Source organism: Xenopus laevis, chromosome 8S (assembly GCF_017654675.1).
Source record: "Xenopus laevis strain J_2021 chromosome 8S, Xenopus_laevis_v10.1, whole genome shotgun sequence".
Lineage (NCBI taxonomy): Eukaryota > Metazoa > Chordata > Amphibia > Anura > Pipidae > Xenopus > Xenopus laevis.
In genome coordinates this window covers 22,345,857-22,359,777 of record NC_054386.1, presented here as the reverse complement: position 1 = coordinate 22,359,777, position 13,921 = coordinate 22,345,857, and the positions used below count along the sequence as shown (strand labels likewise).

The 13,921-nt window shown below is 39.7% G+C and overlaps 1 long non-coding RNA gene across 1 annotated transcript; it reads right to left on the bottom strand.

Annotated features, from left to right (window-relative positions):
* Positions 1-10,142: 10,142 nt before the first annotated feature.
* LOC121397754 lies at positions 10,143-13,580 on the bottom strand. The gene is made up of 3 exons (XR_005963895.1): positions 12,997-13,580; positions 10,668-10,725; positions 10,143-10,530 (listed from the first exon to the last, which is right to left on the bottom strand). It is a non-coding gene; the product is annotated as an uncharacterized LOC121397754 (long non-coding RNA).
* Between the last annotated feature and the right edge of the window lie 341 nt (positions 13,581-13,921).

Here is a 13,921-nt window from a genome sequence, read left to right as displayed (position 1 = left end):
AGAAAACACCCCAGTACTCAGATGTTCCTGGGAAATAAAAGACATACCACTGTTATTTTTTTTTTTTTTTGCAAGTGGAGTAAATTATTATGCAGGCTGGTACATTACATTACTATTACTTGTGTAGGCCAAGCAAACTCCTTTACTACTTCACTATTTTTATATTCTACTATTTTGTATTAAAGGGATTTTTTAGCTGCCATAACACAATATGTAATCATTCTTTAACATTCATGTTAAACATATTAGGGCCACATTTACAGGTGCAAGTGTAGTGAGCTATGAGCAAGCTCAAACACAATGACATGTTTTTAACCATAATGCAACATGTTCCCAGTGTGTTTGCAGTTGCCAGGGGGAGATACGCCAGTTGTTGGTGTCACTGTGAGAGTGACATGTGCACTCTATTCTTGTAGGGGGTTATTTAACAAAGTCCGATTTTATCTCAATATTTTCTGCTACAAACTCCGACCAAGCCCGCTCGTTTTTTTCTGCTTATTTATTATTACATTTTCCCGATAGTTTGCTGTGTGGGAAAAAAGCAGATTTCCACGCTTTTTTCGGATATGTTATCCGATTTTCACGATTTTTTTCGGATTTTTCATCCGATTTTCACGAATTTTTCGCCTGAAATCTTCAGGATATTACACAAAACCCTACGCACATCAAATAAAATTATTGGGACTTCTCCCATTGACTTATATGCAACCTCGACAGGGTTTAATAAATTCTTAAAAAATTCATGATTTTTTTAAAAGTCCGATTTTATTAAAAGAATCACGAATTTTTCGTGAATTTTGCATTCGGAGTTTAGTAAATAACCCTCTTAGTGTAACTGTGCTGCAACAATTAATGCATGCCACAGTGGGAACCCTGAATCCTAGTATTTTGAAATATGAACACTATTTCATATACATATGCATGTATACATGTACAGAAACATTTTATGTATTATAATTTAATTGAGAAAATAGTGATGCTTTCATTCAATAAATGCTGTGTCTAGTTCCATACATGGTGACACATCAAAAACAAAAAGTGGTGCTCGTACTGCTAATGATACAATGTGTTGAAATGTATATAGCCTGAATAATAACTTAAATGATCATAGTAATAATAATAAATAAATTAATAAACAATTCTAAATGAAATAAATCTGTGTCCAAGTGACAATATGAAAGAGGAGGATAAAAACATTTTAGAATATAGGAACAAAGGAATTCCTGAAATTCAACTCAGAAACAAGAATGAAGAACAAAGACTCTCCAACTTGCCCTCGGGTCTCACCAAGCATCGTTTGTTATGGATATTCACAAAGCAGCACAGGTGGTCAGTAGAACAATAGAAGAGACAACCACACATCTACTTGTGTTGCTTGTTTTATGTTTATAAAATATTCAGCACTGGCCAGGCTATGTGGTCAGTTTCTTGAGAAATGGTCATGCAAATATTCACTCTAAAAAGTTCTATTTTTTTTCTTTATTTTTTGCTTAGACTGTAGTAAAAAAAATTTTTGATTTTGACAAAGGGTTGTGTTACACTAATCAGTCATTTGCACACAGGGCCATAATTTACATAGAAGGCGCCCCTAAAACCACCTCCGTTCATTCCCCTATCTCCTCCCCTTCCTTTGTGTACATGCGCAAATTTTCAGCGTCGAGTCTGGATTACTGGGGATTGGTGCACAGGAAATTTTAAAAAGTATTGTAGCTCCTGCAAACCCCAGTGCTTCCGAACTAATGCGGGTGTGGTTGGACAGCATGCAGCCCCCATAAAATTCTGCTGTCCTGGGGCCGGGCCTTTGTGGCCTTTCCACAAATCCAGGCCTGTTTGCACACGTCCAATAATCTTCTAGGCTTAATATAAATGTATAAATTAAGATATAACTAGGATAATGTAACTATAATCACCATGTATGTACTTCGAATTAAACTGAATATGAACAAATTCTTTTCATTTGGCTTAGCTGTATCTGAACTAAACTGTAATAACATTTTAATCAAAGTTGCATTATTATTTACAGTTTATTCCCTTTCTGAGCAAATCCTGCTTTACCTGCAGACCACTAGATGGTAGTATTGTCATATTGTAGTTATTTTTTGTAGTTTTGGTTTTTATGTTGGGTTTTGTATTTTAGTTTTTCTTAGACCGTGGACGATGAGTAAAGATCTAATGTATTCATAGAAATTAATACAACAATTATTTCTGTGCACATAGCAATCATTTCTTACCTAAAATGTATTACACTGTATTTTTTCAACTCTCCGGTGTTCTGTGCTATTTTATCAGCTCCCAGTGCAAACTGCCCAATGGTCGGTTTGCCCTGAAAATTCATTTTTTTTCATGTGTTTTTGGGCACTTTAAGGTAGAGTCCTGCAGCGGGTCGGGTACCCACAGGTTACCTGCAGAGGCACCCTGCGGAATCAGGTGCGGGTCTGCGGGTCTCGGCTCCGGTTGCAGGCAGGCCCGGACTGGTAATCTGTCCGTTCGGGAATTTGCCCGAACGGCCGCTCTATCCTGTGATGAAGTGGGCCGGGCGCTGCACTTATCTGCTATTAGAAGGAAAATATATTTTACGAGCAAGGAGCGCACAGTTCACATAGTTGAAGTGCGCACGCCGAAGCTATTTCCAGAGGGAGGGGGAGAGAGAGCGAGTGAGCGTGGAGGAGGTAATACTTTATTTAGCTTTACTGATAAGAGTGTTGCTACGGAACGCATTTTAGGATATCATGCGTTTGGAGCATGCGTGACTACAAAGGCAAACAATGCGCTATGGAGAAGGCATAGGACAACGCATGCAGCAAAGGTAATTAGGCGCATGATGTCCTAAAATGCGTTCCGTATGTTGCACATCTCTTTCCCTGCCTCTGACTGCTCCGTTTAGGGTCTCCCTCACAAGCTGCCTCCAGTTGTCTGTTTGATTTCGGACAGTCCCTCTCCAGTCTTGCCCCCCCCCCTCACAGTCACCCACTGTCTCAAGTTTCACAGCTCCTCATGTCAGCTCTGTCCAGCTTCCTCCTTTCACGGTGCTTCTCCAATCTCCCTCCCTGCTTGCAGGGTCCCTCTCTGCTCTCAGGCCCCCCTCCCTGTAACACATTCTCTCGCTCCCCCCTCCTACTTTCAATCCCGAGTCTTGTTCTCTGTCCTACTCCCCCTCCTCCGATCTATCTCCTTTACCTGCTGCAACTGATGACATAAACCATGGCAAGCAAGAAGGCAAGGGCAGAACACAGCAAAGAAATTCAAATAAGTAATCAGCCCCCCAAAAAAGAGGGAAACATAAGCAGAAAGCTGAAATCAGGGGAGGGGGGTGGTCTTGGCAAAGGCATAGCATATTAATAAGTGTCGTTTAGTAATATGTAAGCAAAGCCATTCTTTACATTTTAAGGCACCTACAAACTGTAAATTATAATTCATAATGTACCCCCTAATTTATAAAGATAAGTGATCACCTCGGAGTTATGCGGTGCTTTTATATGGTCACATAACTCCTCGGTGACTTATAATATCTTTATAAATTACAGTAGGGGGTACATTATCCACTATATAATATATATGTATAAATATATATATATATATATATATATATATGCATATGAAATATGCGTGTGTGTAAGTAAAAGACCAGCACGCATTTATGTGTGGGCTGCTTTGATTTTTTTGCCAGGGCTGCTTTTTACTCCCAGTCCGGCCCTGGTTGCAGGTCTCATCTAAATTTCTTATCTGATGTAATATTATCTATATTTTACTCCTTTTAAAGTTTTACAAAACTTGTTTCTGTCCTGCCCACTTTTGATGACGTCACTTCCGGATTGCAGCACCATCACTTCGGGGGCGAGGGCTACGGGTTGCAGGGTCGGGTCCGGATCTTAGAAATTGGTTCTGCGCAGGACTCTACTTTAAGGCAAAATGTGTGGTGTCTAAAACCTATTTTTTTATTTTCCTAAATCTATTTTGGAATCACCCCTGCAACTCTCATAAGAAATGAATAGCTGGGAGTTGCTAGGTACATGATCTTACTGATCACAAAAATAGATTGTAGAGGTTGCATTTAAACATATGTTTCTGTCCCAGAGAACAAAGTCCTTCCTAGTGGTGCTCCAAGTAATGTTTTCTACCCTGAGCCTATCTGCTGAGTCCTTGTGAGGAAAAAAGCATGCCTGGGTTACAGTTCTCTTCATGTTACTGAAACCTGTAACTGTAACTACTGTGCTAACTAGGACCTAGCCCACACACCAGCTAGTCCTTGTTCATAGGGTACCTGCATTCCAGAGAGAGGTGTGCTCAAGAGTTCTTTCTTTTTCCACTGAGTCCTCTCTTTCTTCTGCGTCCTGGCATCAAAAGGCCATCTCTATTGAGTGGAGTCCAAATAGGTATAATGGTTGCCCCTATCTTTTATACTGATCAAACTGAGTTGCTTTATGGATTTTTAGAAAATATCCAGTACTAGTGATGCCCTGATATATTAATCAGCGTTACTTTTTTATCTAGGTGTTTTTCAGTTTGTGAGCAGGTCCTATAATATGTTCTGTAGCTGATTTTTTTGTAATGTGATTTCTCATAGACAAGTAAACCCCTAATTTATTCATATTAATAAACTAGCTAGTCTATGTTCCATTGCGCTCTCCCTTTCCTCAGGTACCCAGCACTAGAGGCCCTTTTCTGCTGGGATCCAAAGAGGCCTAACATCTGTCCCCCTGCCTTAAACAGTATAACAATAACCAGGCCTGGATTTGTGGCAAGGCCACAAATGTCTGGGCCTAGGGCAGCCTCATTCTAAAAAGCGCTAATTGTGAGCGCTTCGGCGCATGCATGCACAAGCGTGTGAATTTTTGTGTGAAAATTGGCGGGCGCTTGGACCCTGTGGCTAGGGTTGCCACCTTTACTCAAAAAAATTACCGGCCAATGGGGGGCGAGCACAAAAAAGGGGCGTTCCGTGATGGGAAAAGGAGCTACGTGACGTGCTGCAAAAGGGGCGGAGCAACATCGCAGAGACGTCCACGGCGCTTGAAAAAGGTAAGTTCTTTGCGAATTGGGGGCAGGCCAGGGGCTTTTTTTAAAGGGTATTACAAATTACCAGCAACTGCATTGCCGGTAAATTTGTAATACCGGCCCCGGCCTTGGCAGGTGTTTTACCGGCTAGGCCGGTAAAATACCGGCTGGGTGGCAACTCTACCTGCGGCGCAACGACGGGCGATAGGTCCTTTCGCGTGACGCGGCCTCTGGGCACTGCAGAAAGGAATCCAGCCTTGACAATAACCCCCTTTTTACGTTTCTCAGGAAAATGTAAAATCAGGGCATAATATATAGCTGGATAACAAAATACATATAAAATGAGGGGAAACTTAAAATCAGGAGATGTAAATTTGGTTTCACTGCATAAGCTAGGGGAACCCAACTGACAAATCTAGCTAATGATTAGGGATGTAGCGAACGTCGGAAAAAAAGTTCGCGAACATATTCGCGAACTTGCGCAAAAATGCGAGCGGTTCGCGAACGGTTCGCGAACCCCATAGACTTCAATGGGAAGGCGAACTTTAACATCTAGAAAAGACATTTCTGGCCAGAAAAATGATTTTAAAGTTGTTTAAAGGGTGCAACGACCTGGACAGTGGCATGCCAGAGGGGGATCAAGGGCAAAAATGTATCTGAAAAATCTGCCTGTGTGTGCTTGGAAGAGATAGTGTAGGGGGAGAGCTGTTAGTGATTTCAGGGACAGATGATAGTAAGCTTGCTGGCTAGTAATCTGCTTGATACTGCTCTGTATTGGAGGGACAGAAGTCTGCAGGGATTTGAGGGACATTTTAGCTTAGGTAGCTTTGCTGGCTAGTAATCTACTGTTCTCTTTAAACAACTGCCATACGTTGACCTTGTAGGCATTGTTTGCCCAGTTTTTTTGGACGCAGCCACTGAAGCACAGTTGCCAGAAAAAATATGCCATATAAATGCTGAAAATAGTCATTTTTCGCCATACGTTGACCTTGTAGACATTGTTTGCCCAGTTTTTTTGGACGCAGCCACTGAAGCACAGTTGCCAGAAAAATTATGCCATATAAATGCTGAAAATATAAATTTTTTTGGTTGCAGCCACTGAAGCACAGAGGCCAGAAAAATTATGCCATATAAATGCAGAAAATATGCATTTTTTTGGTCGCAGCCACTGAAGCACAGTTGACAGAAAAATTATGCCATATAAATGCCTGAAAATATAAATTTTTTTGGTTGCAGCCACTGAAGCACAGAGGCCAGAAAAATTATGCCATATAAATGCAGAAAATATGCATTTTTTTGGTCGCAGCCACTGAAGCACAGTTGCCAGAAAAAATATGCCATATAAATGCTGAAAATAGTCATTTTTTGCCATATACGTTGAGTCAACGTATGGCAAAAAATGACTATTTTCAGCATTTATATGGCATATTTTTTCTGGCCTCTGTGCTTCAGTGGCTGCGGCCAAAAAAACTGGGCAAACAATGCCTACAAGGTCAACGTATACACTACTACAGCGGTGGATACGGATTACGTAAAATATATTATGGCTGCTTGAAAAAAGTCACTCCGGTGTTTTTTCTGGAGACGGTAATATTATGGATATTTAGACAGAATGTGAACAAGGTCACACAGCTCGATGGCGGGTTGAAGAAAACAGTGTGCAAATAATGCCTACAGGGCAAATAATGCCTAAAAGGTCAACTTATACACTACTACAGCGGTAGTAAAATAAAAAAAAGTAAAATAAAAAAAAAATGAATATTAAAAAAAAAAAATTAAAGTTGGTGCTGCTGAACTACTAGGAGCAGCAGATTAGCACACCAGTCCCACTCCCCAACACTGCTAGACTAATAGCACTGGGCTCTTATAGTAGTAGTAGTAGTAGTAGTAGTAGTAAAACAACAAAAAAATAAATAAAAGCAGTCCTTACAAGGACTACTGTTATTGCAGCAGTCAGCAGATGAGATCAGAAGCAGGACAGCTGCCCACTGCAGCTACATACAGAGCACTGCAGTAGAAGGTAGATTACTAGCCAGCAAAGCTACCTAAGCTTAAATGTCCCTCAAACCCCTGCAGACTTCTGTCCCTCCAATAACAGAGCAGTATCAAAACGATTACTAGCCAGCAAACTTTCAACTGTCCCTGAAATCACTAACAGGCAGCAGCTCTCTCCCTACACTATCTCTTCAGCACACACAGGCAGAGTGAAAAAACGCTGCAGGGCTTCGGTTTTTATAGGGAAGGGGAGTGGTCCAGGGGAGAGCTTCCTGATTGGCTGCCATGTACCTGCTGGTCTGGGGTGAGAGGGCAAAAAAAAGCTCCAACAATGGCGAACCCAAAATGGCGAACGTCGCGCGACGTTCGCGAACTTCCGGCGAGCGCGAACACCCGATGTTCGCGCGAACAAGTTCGCCGGCGAACAGTTCGCGACATCTCTACTAATGATAAAGGGAATACATGAGCGTGTGTATTAGAGTGGGCCTGCAGATGGCAGTGTATTACTATTCCATGTAATTACAGATAATCAGAAGGCCCTTTTGTTAATTACCATTTAATCAAATTCAAGGTGTTTTTGCATTTTTACATTTTAAAGGCAGCTGTTAATTGTAGGTAGCCCTTTACTTGTGTGATCTGCAAACAATTCCTTGCATACCATAGGCACAAGAATAAGGGCTCTGTGTATGTACTCTGAGTGCAATATTTCATCCCTTAATGTTCCAGCACCTGTATCTGTACACATTGTAAACAAGTGCATTATTCTGAAGAAAGGTGAAGATGCCAACAGATAAACGTAGGAGGTGCAAAGTTATTATTCATCTTTCCTATCAGCTTCTATTTTCCATCTAGTTTCCACAACTTTCTGTGAAAACTAGAAGGGGTGCCGAATGCTGAGAAAGCCATGTGTGAGACAAGCAGAGTGCCCACCGGGCTAAATGGCATGATGACTGTTATTCCCACAAACTAAACCCTGTGAAGGTTTGAAAAATACCAACAATATGAATGTGTTATTAAATACTAAGAAGAGCACCGTCATGTCACTCTCTTGCCACGGCTTTGTAAATAGAATCTCATCCCCTGCAGCGGGAAGTATTATCTCTTCGGTGGGTGTTGGAAAAATCATTAGAATTTCATGAGAAATATGTGATTGTACCTGTAATATGAGAACAACATTGTCTGGGCTATAACAGTAATCACAAAAATCAGGATACCAAGAAGGAATTGGAAAATTTTGCATATTTAGTTTGGAAACATCTTTCTAATTGTCAGTTTTATTTTTGTTGGATAATAAGCAGGTACCCTGAGCTATATAAAGCAGTAGTAAGAGAACATGAATGTCTAGCAAATGTATAGAAATAAGGAGAAAGGTTTAACTAATAGCATGCACAGACTGAAATGGCGAACAGTAATCACATCATAAATACAGGACCTAAAAACAAAACATTAAATGAAAGGCACACTAGCTTGTTTACTATGGTGCAAAATGTGACTTAGGCATTGTGCTGTTAGACACAATGCTTTGTACCTTGTTAATGGTGCACAAATATGATGCTAGACAGTGGTTTGCTTGCTGCTAGGAGCATCTTGCATTTGCCATCTTAGTGTGCATATGAGTAGCCAGTTGGCTGCCTCCTACTTAGGGGTCATGTATGATACATCTGCTGAAGCAAACATATCCCTGCATATAACTGCAAAATGAACCCTTGCAACTGTGAGAGATGCCCTCTGCTTCATGTAGGGGGCCATACTTGTGCCCAAGGCCATCATCAGGGGGGCACAGGGGGGTACAGCCGAAACGGGGACTGGTGATTTTTAAGCTTTAAGGGATGGCCCACCGTGCTTCACTTCCTGGATTAGCTGGGCCCCCTCTAGCCATGAAGCAGCTCAGAAAGCAGGCACAAGGGAGCTGCCAAATGAAGCCAGAAGCCGACGAAAGCCAAAGAATGGAGCCAAAGATGAGGAGAAGCTGCTAAAAGGATCTGAATGGAGCTGAAGAAGAGTAGCAGGAAGAAGACCTTTAAAGTAGTAATGTGCAGGTTGGGTTGTACCCAACACTAACCCACCCTCCCTGAACCCACGCCAGCCCACCCGCGACTTCCAGGTTCCTTTTATAGACCCGCCCTGCCGATGACATCACAAAAAGGGAGAAGGTGATAAGGTGCGCTTATATAAAAAAAAGGAAGCCGGAAGTCGGCGTGCAGTGCAACTGGAGGTTTGAGTCCTGCTGGTATCAGGCCGGCCCGCACGTCACTACTTTAAAGGTAAGTTTCACTGAACGCCAATGTTTTTTTAGTTTTTATTGGGGATCCTGGCCACCAATGTTTTTTAAAAAAATTTATGGGGGGCCCTGGCCACCGATGTTTTTTTTAACTTTTAAGGTGGGCTCTAGTCATCAATTTTTTTTAACTTGTGGGGGGCCTGTTACTGTTTTAGCTGTGATGTCTGTGTGGCCTTTTTAGTGTAGTGTGGGTGGGATCTGTGGGGGCTTAGAGCTAGGCTGGGGCGGGCAGGGACCCAGAAAATTTTGGGTACCCTAGCGCTTGTACCCAGGTTACAGTAATTGAGCTCTTCATTGTACAAAAAAAATAAATAAAGGTTTCAGAACAATACATGGGATCCAAATCAGTAAAATAGCCTGTAAACCTTATTGAGGCCTTTAGGATACAGGCGTGTAATTCATGTCACTCCCTCTTCTTTATATACTGTAGGTTATTCCTTTAGTCTCCTAAAAACCTTTTATAATAGGGCTCATTAATAAAGGGAGCAATGTGAAAAAACTGGTCTAAAATACCACTGACTTGCAGTGAGTACCCAAATATGCAGGTCTTTACAAGGACCTGTACCTTTGCAATGCCTGAGTTGCAAAGCTCTGTAGCTTCTATTAAAGGTGAACTTAATTTTCTGATTGATAATGTGCAACAATGCCTAACCTCAAACACAGAAAAAAAAATCACCAGCTGCTATAAACAATAAAAAGCCAATATTTGTACACAAAGGGAAAGAGTAATATTGCAAATGCATGGTTTGCCTTTGAAGACAGTGCCACCTGCTGGTCAGTTTCCCACCAGCATGACCACCATGTAGTCAAGGAAGTTCACTAAAAGTTGAAAGAGAGGAGAGCACTCAAACGCAGATTAACCGCTTGTGATTATTTTATTATTCATGCTGCTTTACACGACATGTTTCAGGCAGGTGTTGCCCTTTCTCAAGTGTAAACTTACAGGTACACAGTGAACCTTTAAACACACCCCTCACACCCATGTGATCTTCAACATCCAATCTTGGATAATTAGATACAATTAAAGGTAAAAATCTAAAAAACATTTTTTTAAAATAGACTTATAAAAGGTACTTTTCTCCATGTCTTTTACTTGTGGGTTAATGTCCAATCTTATTCATAAGTGCTGTTCTGTGCAATGTTGCCAAAAAAAAAAAGATACAATTAGTATCAGCTGTGCAAAGATTCAGTTACAAAGTGTCCAATGTGCACATGTCATTCAATAAATATATAATATGATACAATCCACACGAAATCAACACCTGTTAAAAATACAAATACATAGTATCAAAACAACTGATAATATTCTCCATTTTAATTAGTTACCTTTAAAATCTTTAAAATCTAATAGAAAACCACTTGAGGTTGTAACAAGTTACTTAGAACATTAAATTCTTACCCTACTTCTGCCGTTAATGTAGCATTTTGTTTCCTTTAAACTTTTCTAGTTTCAAGGTCTGCAAAGTAAAAGATTCCATTAAGCAAGTTTACAAAAACGGTTTTAAACTCCAAAAATCATTTAAACCGTCTGGGTGGAGTGTACCTAATTTTTTGATCCATCTCTCTTCAGTTTGTAGCAATCTGTTAATTCTATTATCTCCTCGTTTATCTATAGCTGCTTCATCAAGGACACACCAACGCAGTTGCATTGGATTGTGTTTACAAATAAAAAAATGTTTGGAAATAGAAGTATCTGTCTGTGTGTTTTCCTTGTAATTTTTAATGTTCCTTTTATGTTCTTGAATCCTCATTTTTACTTCCCTTGAGGTTTGACCTACATACCCTAAACCGCAAGGGCATTTCAACAAGTAAACCACATGAGTAGATTTACACGTTGCGTACACGTTTAGGTTAATTTCATGTCCCTTACTAGGGTGATTAATCTTAGAGCCTTTTATTATGGACGAGCAACAATTGCAGCTCAGACAGGGATAGGTACCTTTCTTTTTCCTGCCTTGGAAAAGCGATTTCTTTTGGCGTGTGTCCGATGGGCAAAGTATATCTTTGAGACTACGACCCCTTTTGTAACAAAAACGAGGCTGTTCAGTAAATAAATGGCCAAATTGTCTATCTGCCTGTATTAAAGGCCAGTATTTTTTAATAATATTCTCCATTTTGTTACTATTAGAGTTAAACGTAGAAACAAATGTTATTTTCTGATTACTACATTCTTTCTTTTTTTGGCATAGTAATTCGCTGCGAGGGATAGTGTCAACTTCTTTCATGGCATTATTTATAGTACTAGACTCATATCCTCTTTCTTTAAATCGTTTAGTTAAACTTAATTTTACTTCATTATATTTTGCTGTACGTGAGGTAATTCTTTTTGCACGGATAAACTGCCTTTTAGGAATTGCCTTTTTAACTTTTGGACTATGGAAGCTGCGTACATGTAACATATTGTTCTTTTCCACACTCTTTCTGTATAAATCGGTGTTTATTATCCCATTAGTTAGACTTATTGTTACATCCAAAAAATTAATTTCAGAGAGAGAATATTCATATGTGAACTTAATTGTACTATGACTCTCATTTGCTTCATCTATCATTTGCTTAAGCAATTCTACAGGGCCTGTCCATAATAACAGAATGTCATCGACAAATCTATAATAGGCCAAAATATGTTGGCAAAAGGGCTCTTTTTTAAGGAAAAATTTTTTCTCCAAATGATTAACAAATAGATTTGCATAAGAGGGAGCTACCGTAGCACCCATTGATGTCCCTTGCGTTTGCCAGTAAAAATTATTTTCAAATGAAAAATAATTTTTAGTGAGCACCATATTTAGACAATCCATGATAAAGTAAATTTTTGAAGTAGATAAATTAGTATCCAGCAGCACTTCCTCTATGCAATCTAATCCTTCATTGTGGGGAATGGAAGTATATAAACTCTGAATGTCAATTCCACATAAAACAGTTTCCGGTTGAAGAGTCCCCATATCATTAAGTTTACAGAGTAAATCAGTAGTATCTCTAAGACATACATTTATTTTTAACATTTCTTCCTGTAAAAATGAATCTACAAATATTGATAAAGGTTCCAGTGCTGACCCTATACCTGAGACGATCGGTCGCCCCGGGGGATTAATAAGCGTCTTATGTACTTTAGGTAATAAGTACAGCACTGGAACCCTTGGAAAATCAGTAGTCAAAAACTCTTTCTCTATAGCATCAATAGTTGAGTTCAGCCATGCTTCTTCAACCATATTGTCTATTTGTTTTTTAATATCTAAGGTGGGATCACGGTCTATTTTAGCATAATGCCCTGGCGTCTCCAGTTGTCTCATTACCTCTGTATTATAATCTATTTTATCTAGTACCACAATACTGCCCCCCTTATCCGCTTTCCGAATGATGACATCATTGTTAAATTGTAGAGATTTTAATGCAGTGTACTCATTATAGTTAAGATTAGTGGCCCTGGGTAATTTACTATCCCATACTTTCTTTGCCTCTGTTAACACTATATGTTCAAAAGACTGTACAGCATCATTATTTACATCTGGAATCATTTCACTTGGTTTTTTATATTTATTTGCAGGTAGCATACTAGGGCTCTCTGCAAAATTTATCTTAAGTTTAAGTTTACGTGTAAATTTCAGAAAGTCAATCTCCCAATTTTCAGTAGGTAGCGTATGTGTGGGTACAAAGTTCAGCCCCTTATTAAGCAAAGATATTTCACTGGCCGATAGTTCATGTAATGAAAGGTTAATAACCAAGTTATTTACCTTGTCAGACGTCTGTCCCTCCTCGGGTAATGAGTCTTCCTCATCTCTGGCCAGTTTCGTCACCTTCCGTGCGAGTATACTTTGGCGCAGTCTCTCGAGATTTTCATTATGGCGGATCAGGAGCCGTTCTGCTTCCTCAATGCCAATCTTCGTTGTTAGCTCCGCCTTTGATATGGTAATTTGCTTCTTAAGATTGGTAAGTTTGAAATGGACCCGTTCAATCATTAAAACCATTAAGTCCAGGCTGCATTTATTCGTAATCTCATGCCAACGTTGCATTAATACAGGGTCATCGGTACACAGATTTGGAGTAATATCTAACCGTAGACCACGTGGGATTTGCTTGGCTTTAACATAACGTATCAAAGTGCTTTGATGTAAGGTAAGACTTACTTCTTTCCTTTGCAGGTTTAATAAGTCTTTAGCCGGGTCTTTCAAGAAACAGATTTCTTTCTGTTCATCTTTCTAGTCAAGGAAGTTGTCAGGAAAAAGAAAGAGGCTGCTCTGATGTTCTTCTGCTTGGAAAAAAAATTAAAAACCTTTCTTACATCTTTCCTAAGCAGAAGAATATCCGAGCAGTCTCTTTCTCTCGCCTGAATGAATGTACATTGAAAAATTCTTGAAATGAATAGCACAATCATCAATTTAACATATCCTTTAATGACAGCTATAGGCAATATTTGGCTACAATTTGTACATGAAACACAGAAAAAATTACCAGCGCTCAGTCTAACTCATGCTGTGGCGTTGACCAGCTGCTATAAACACCCTTGTGCCAGTGATCAATCAAACCCATATTCTGGAGTTGACCAGCTGCTATAAACAATAAAAAGCCAATATTTGTACACAAAGAGTATGAGAAAAATTGCCAGTGCACAGTTTACCTTTAAAAATAATTATTACAAAAAATTAGGTGTTAGTACCA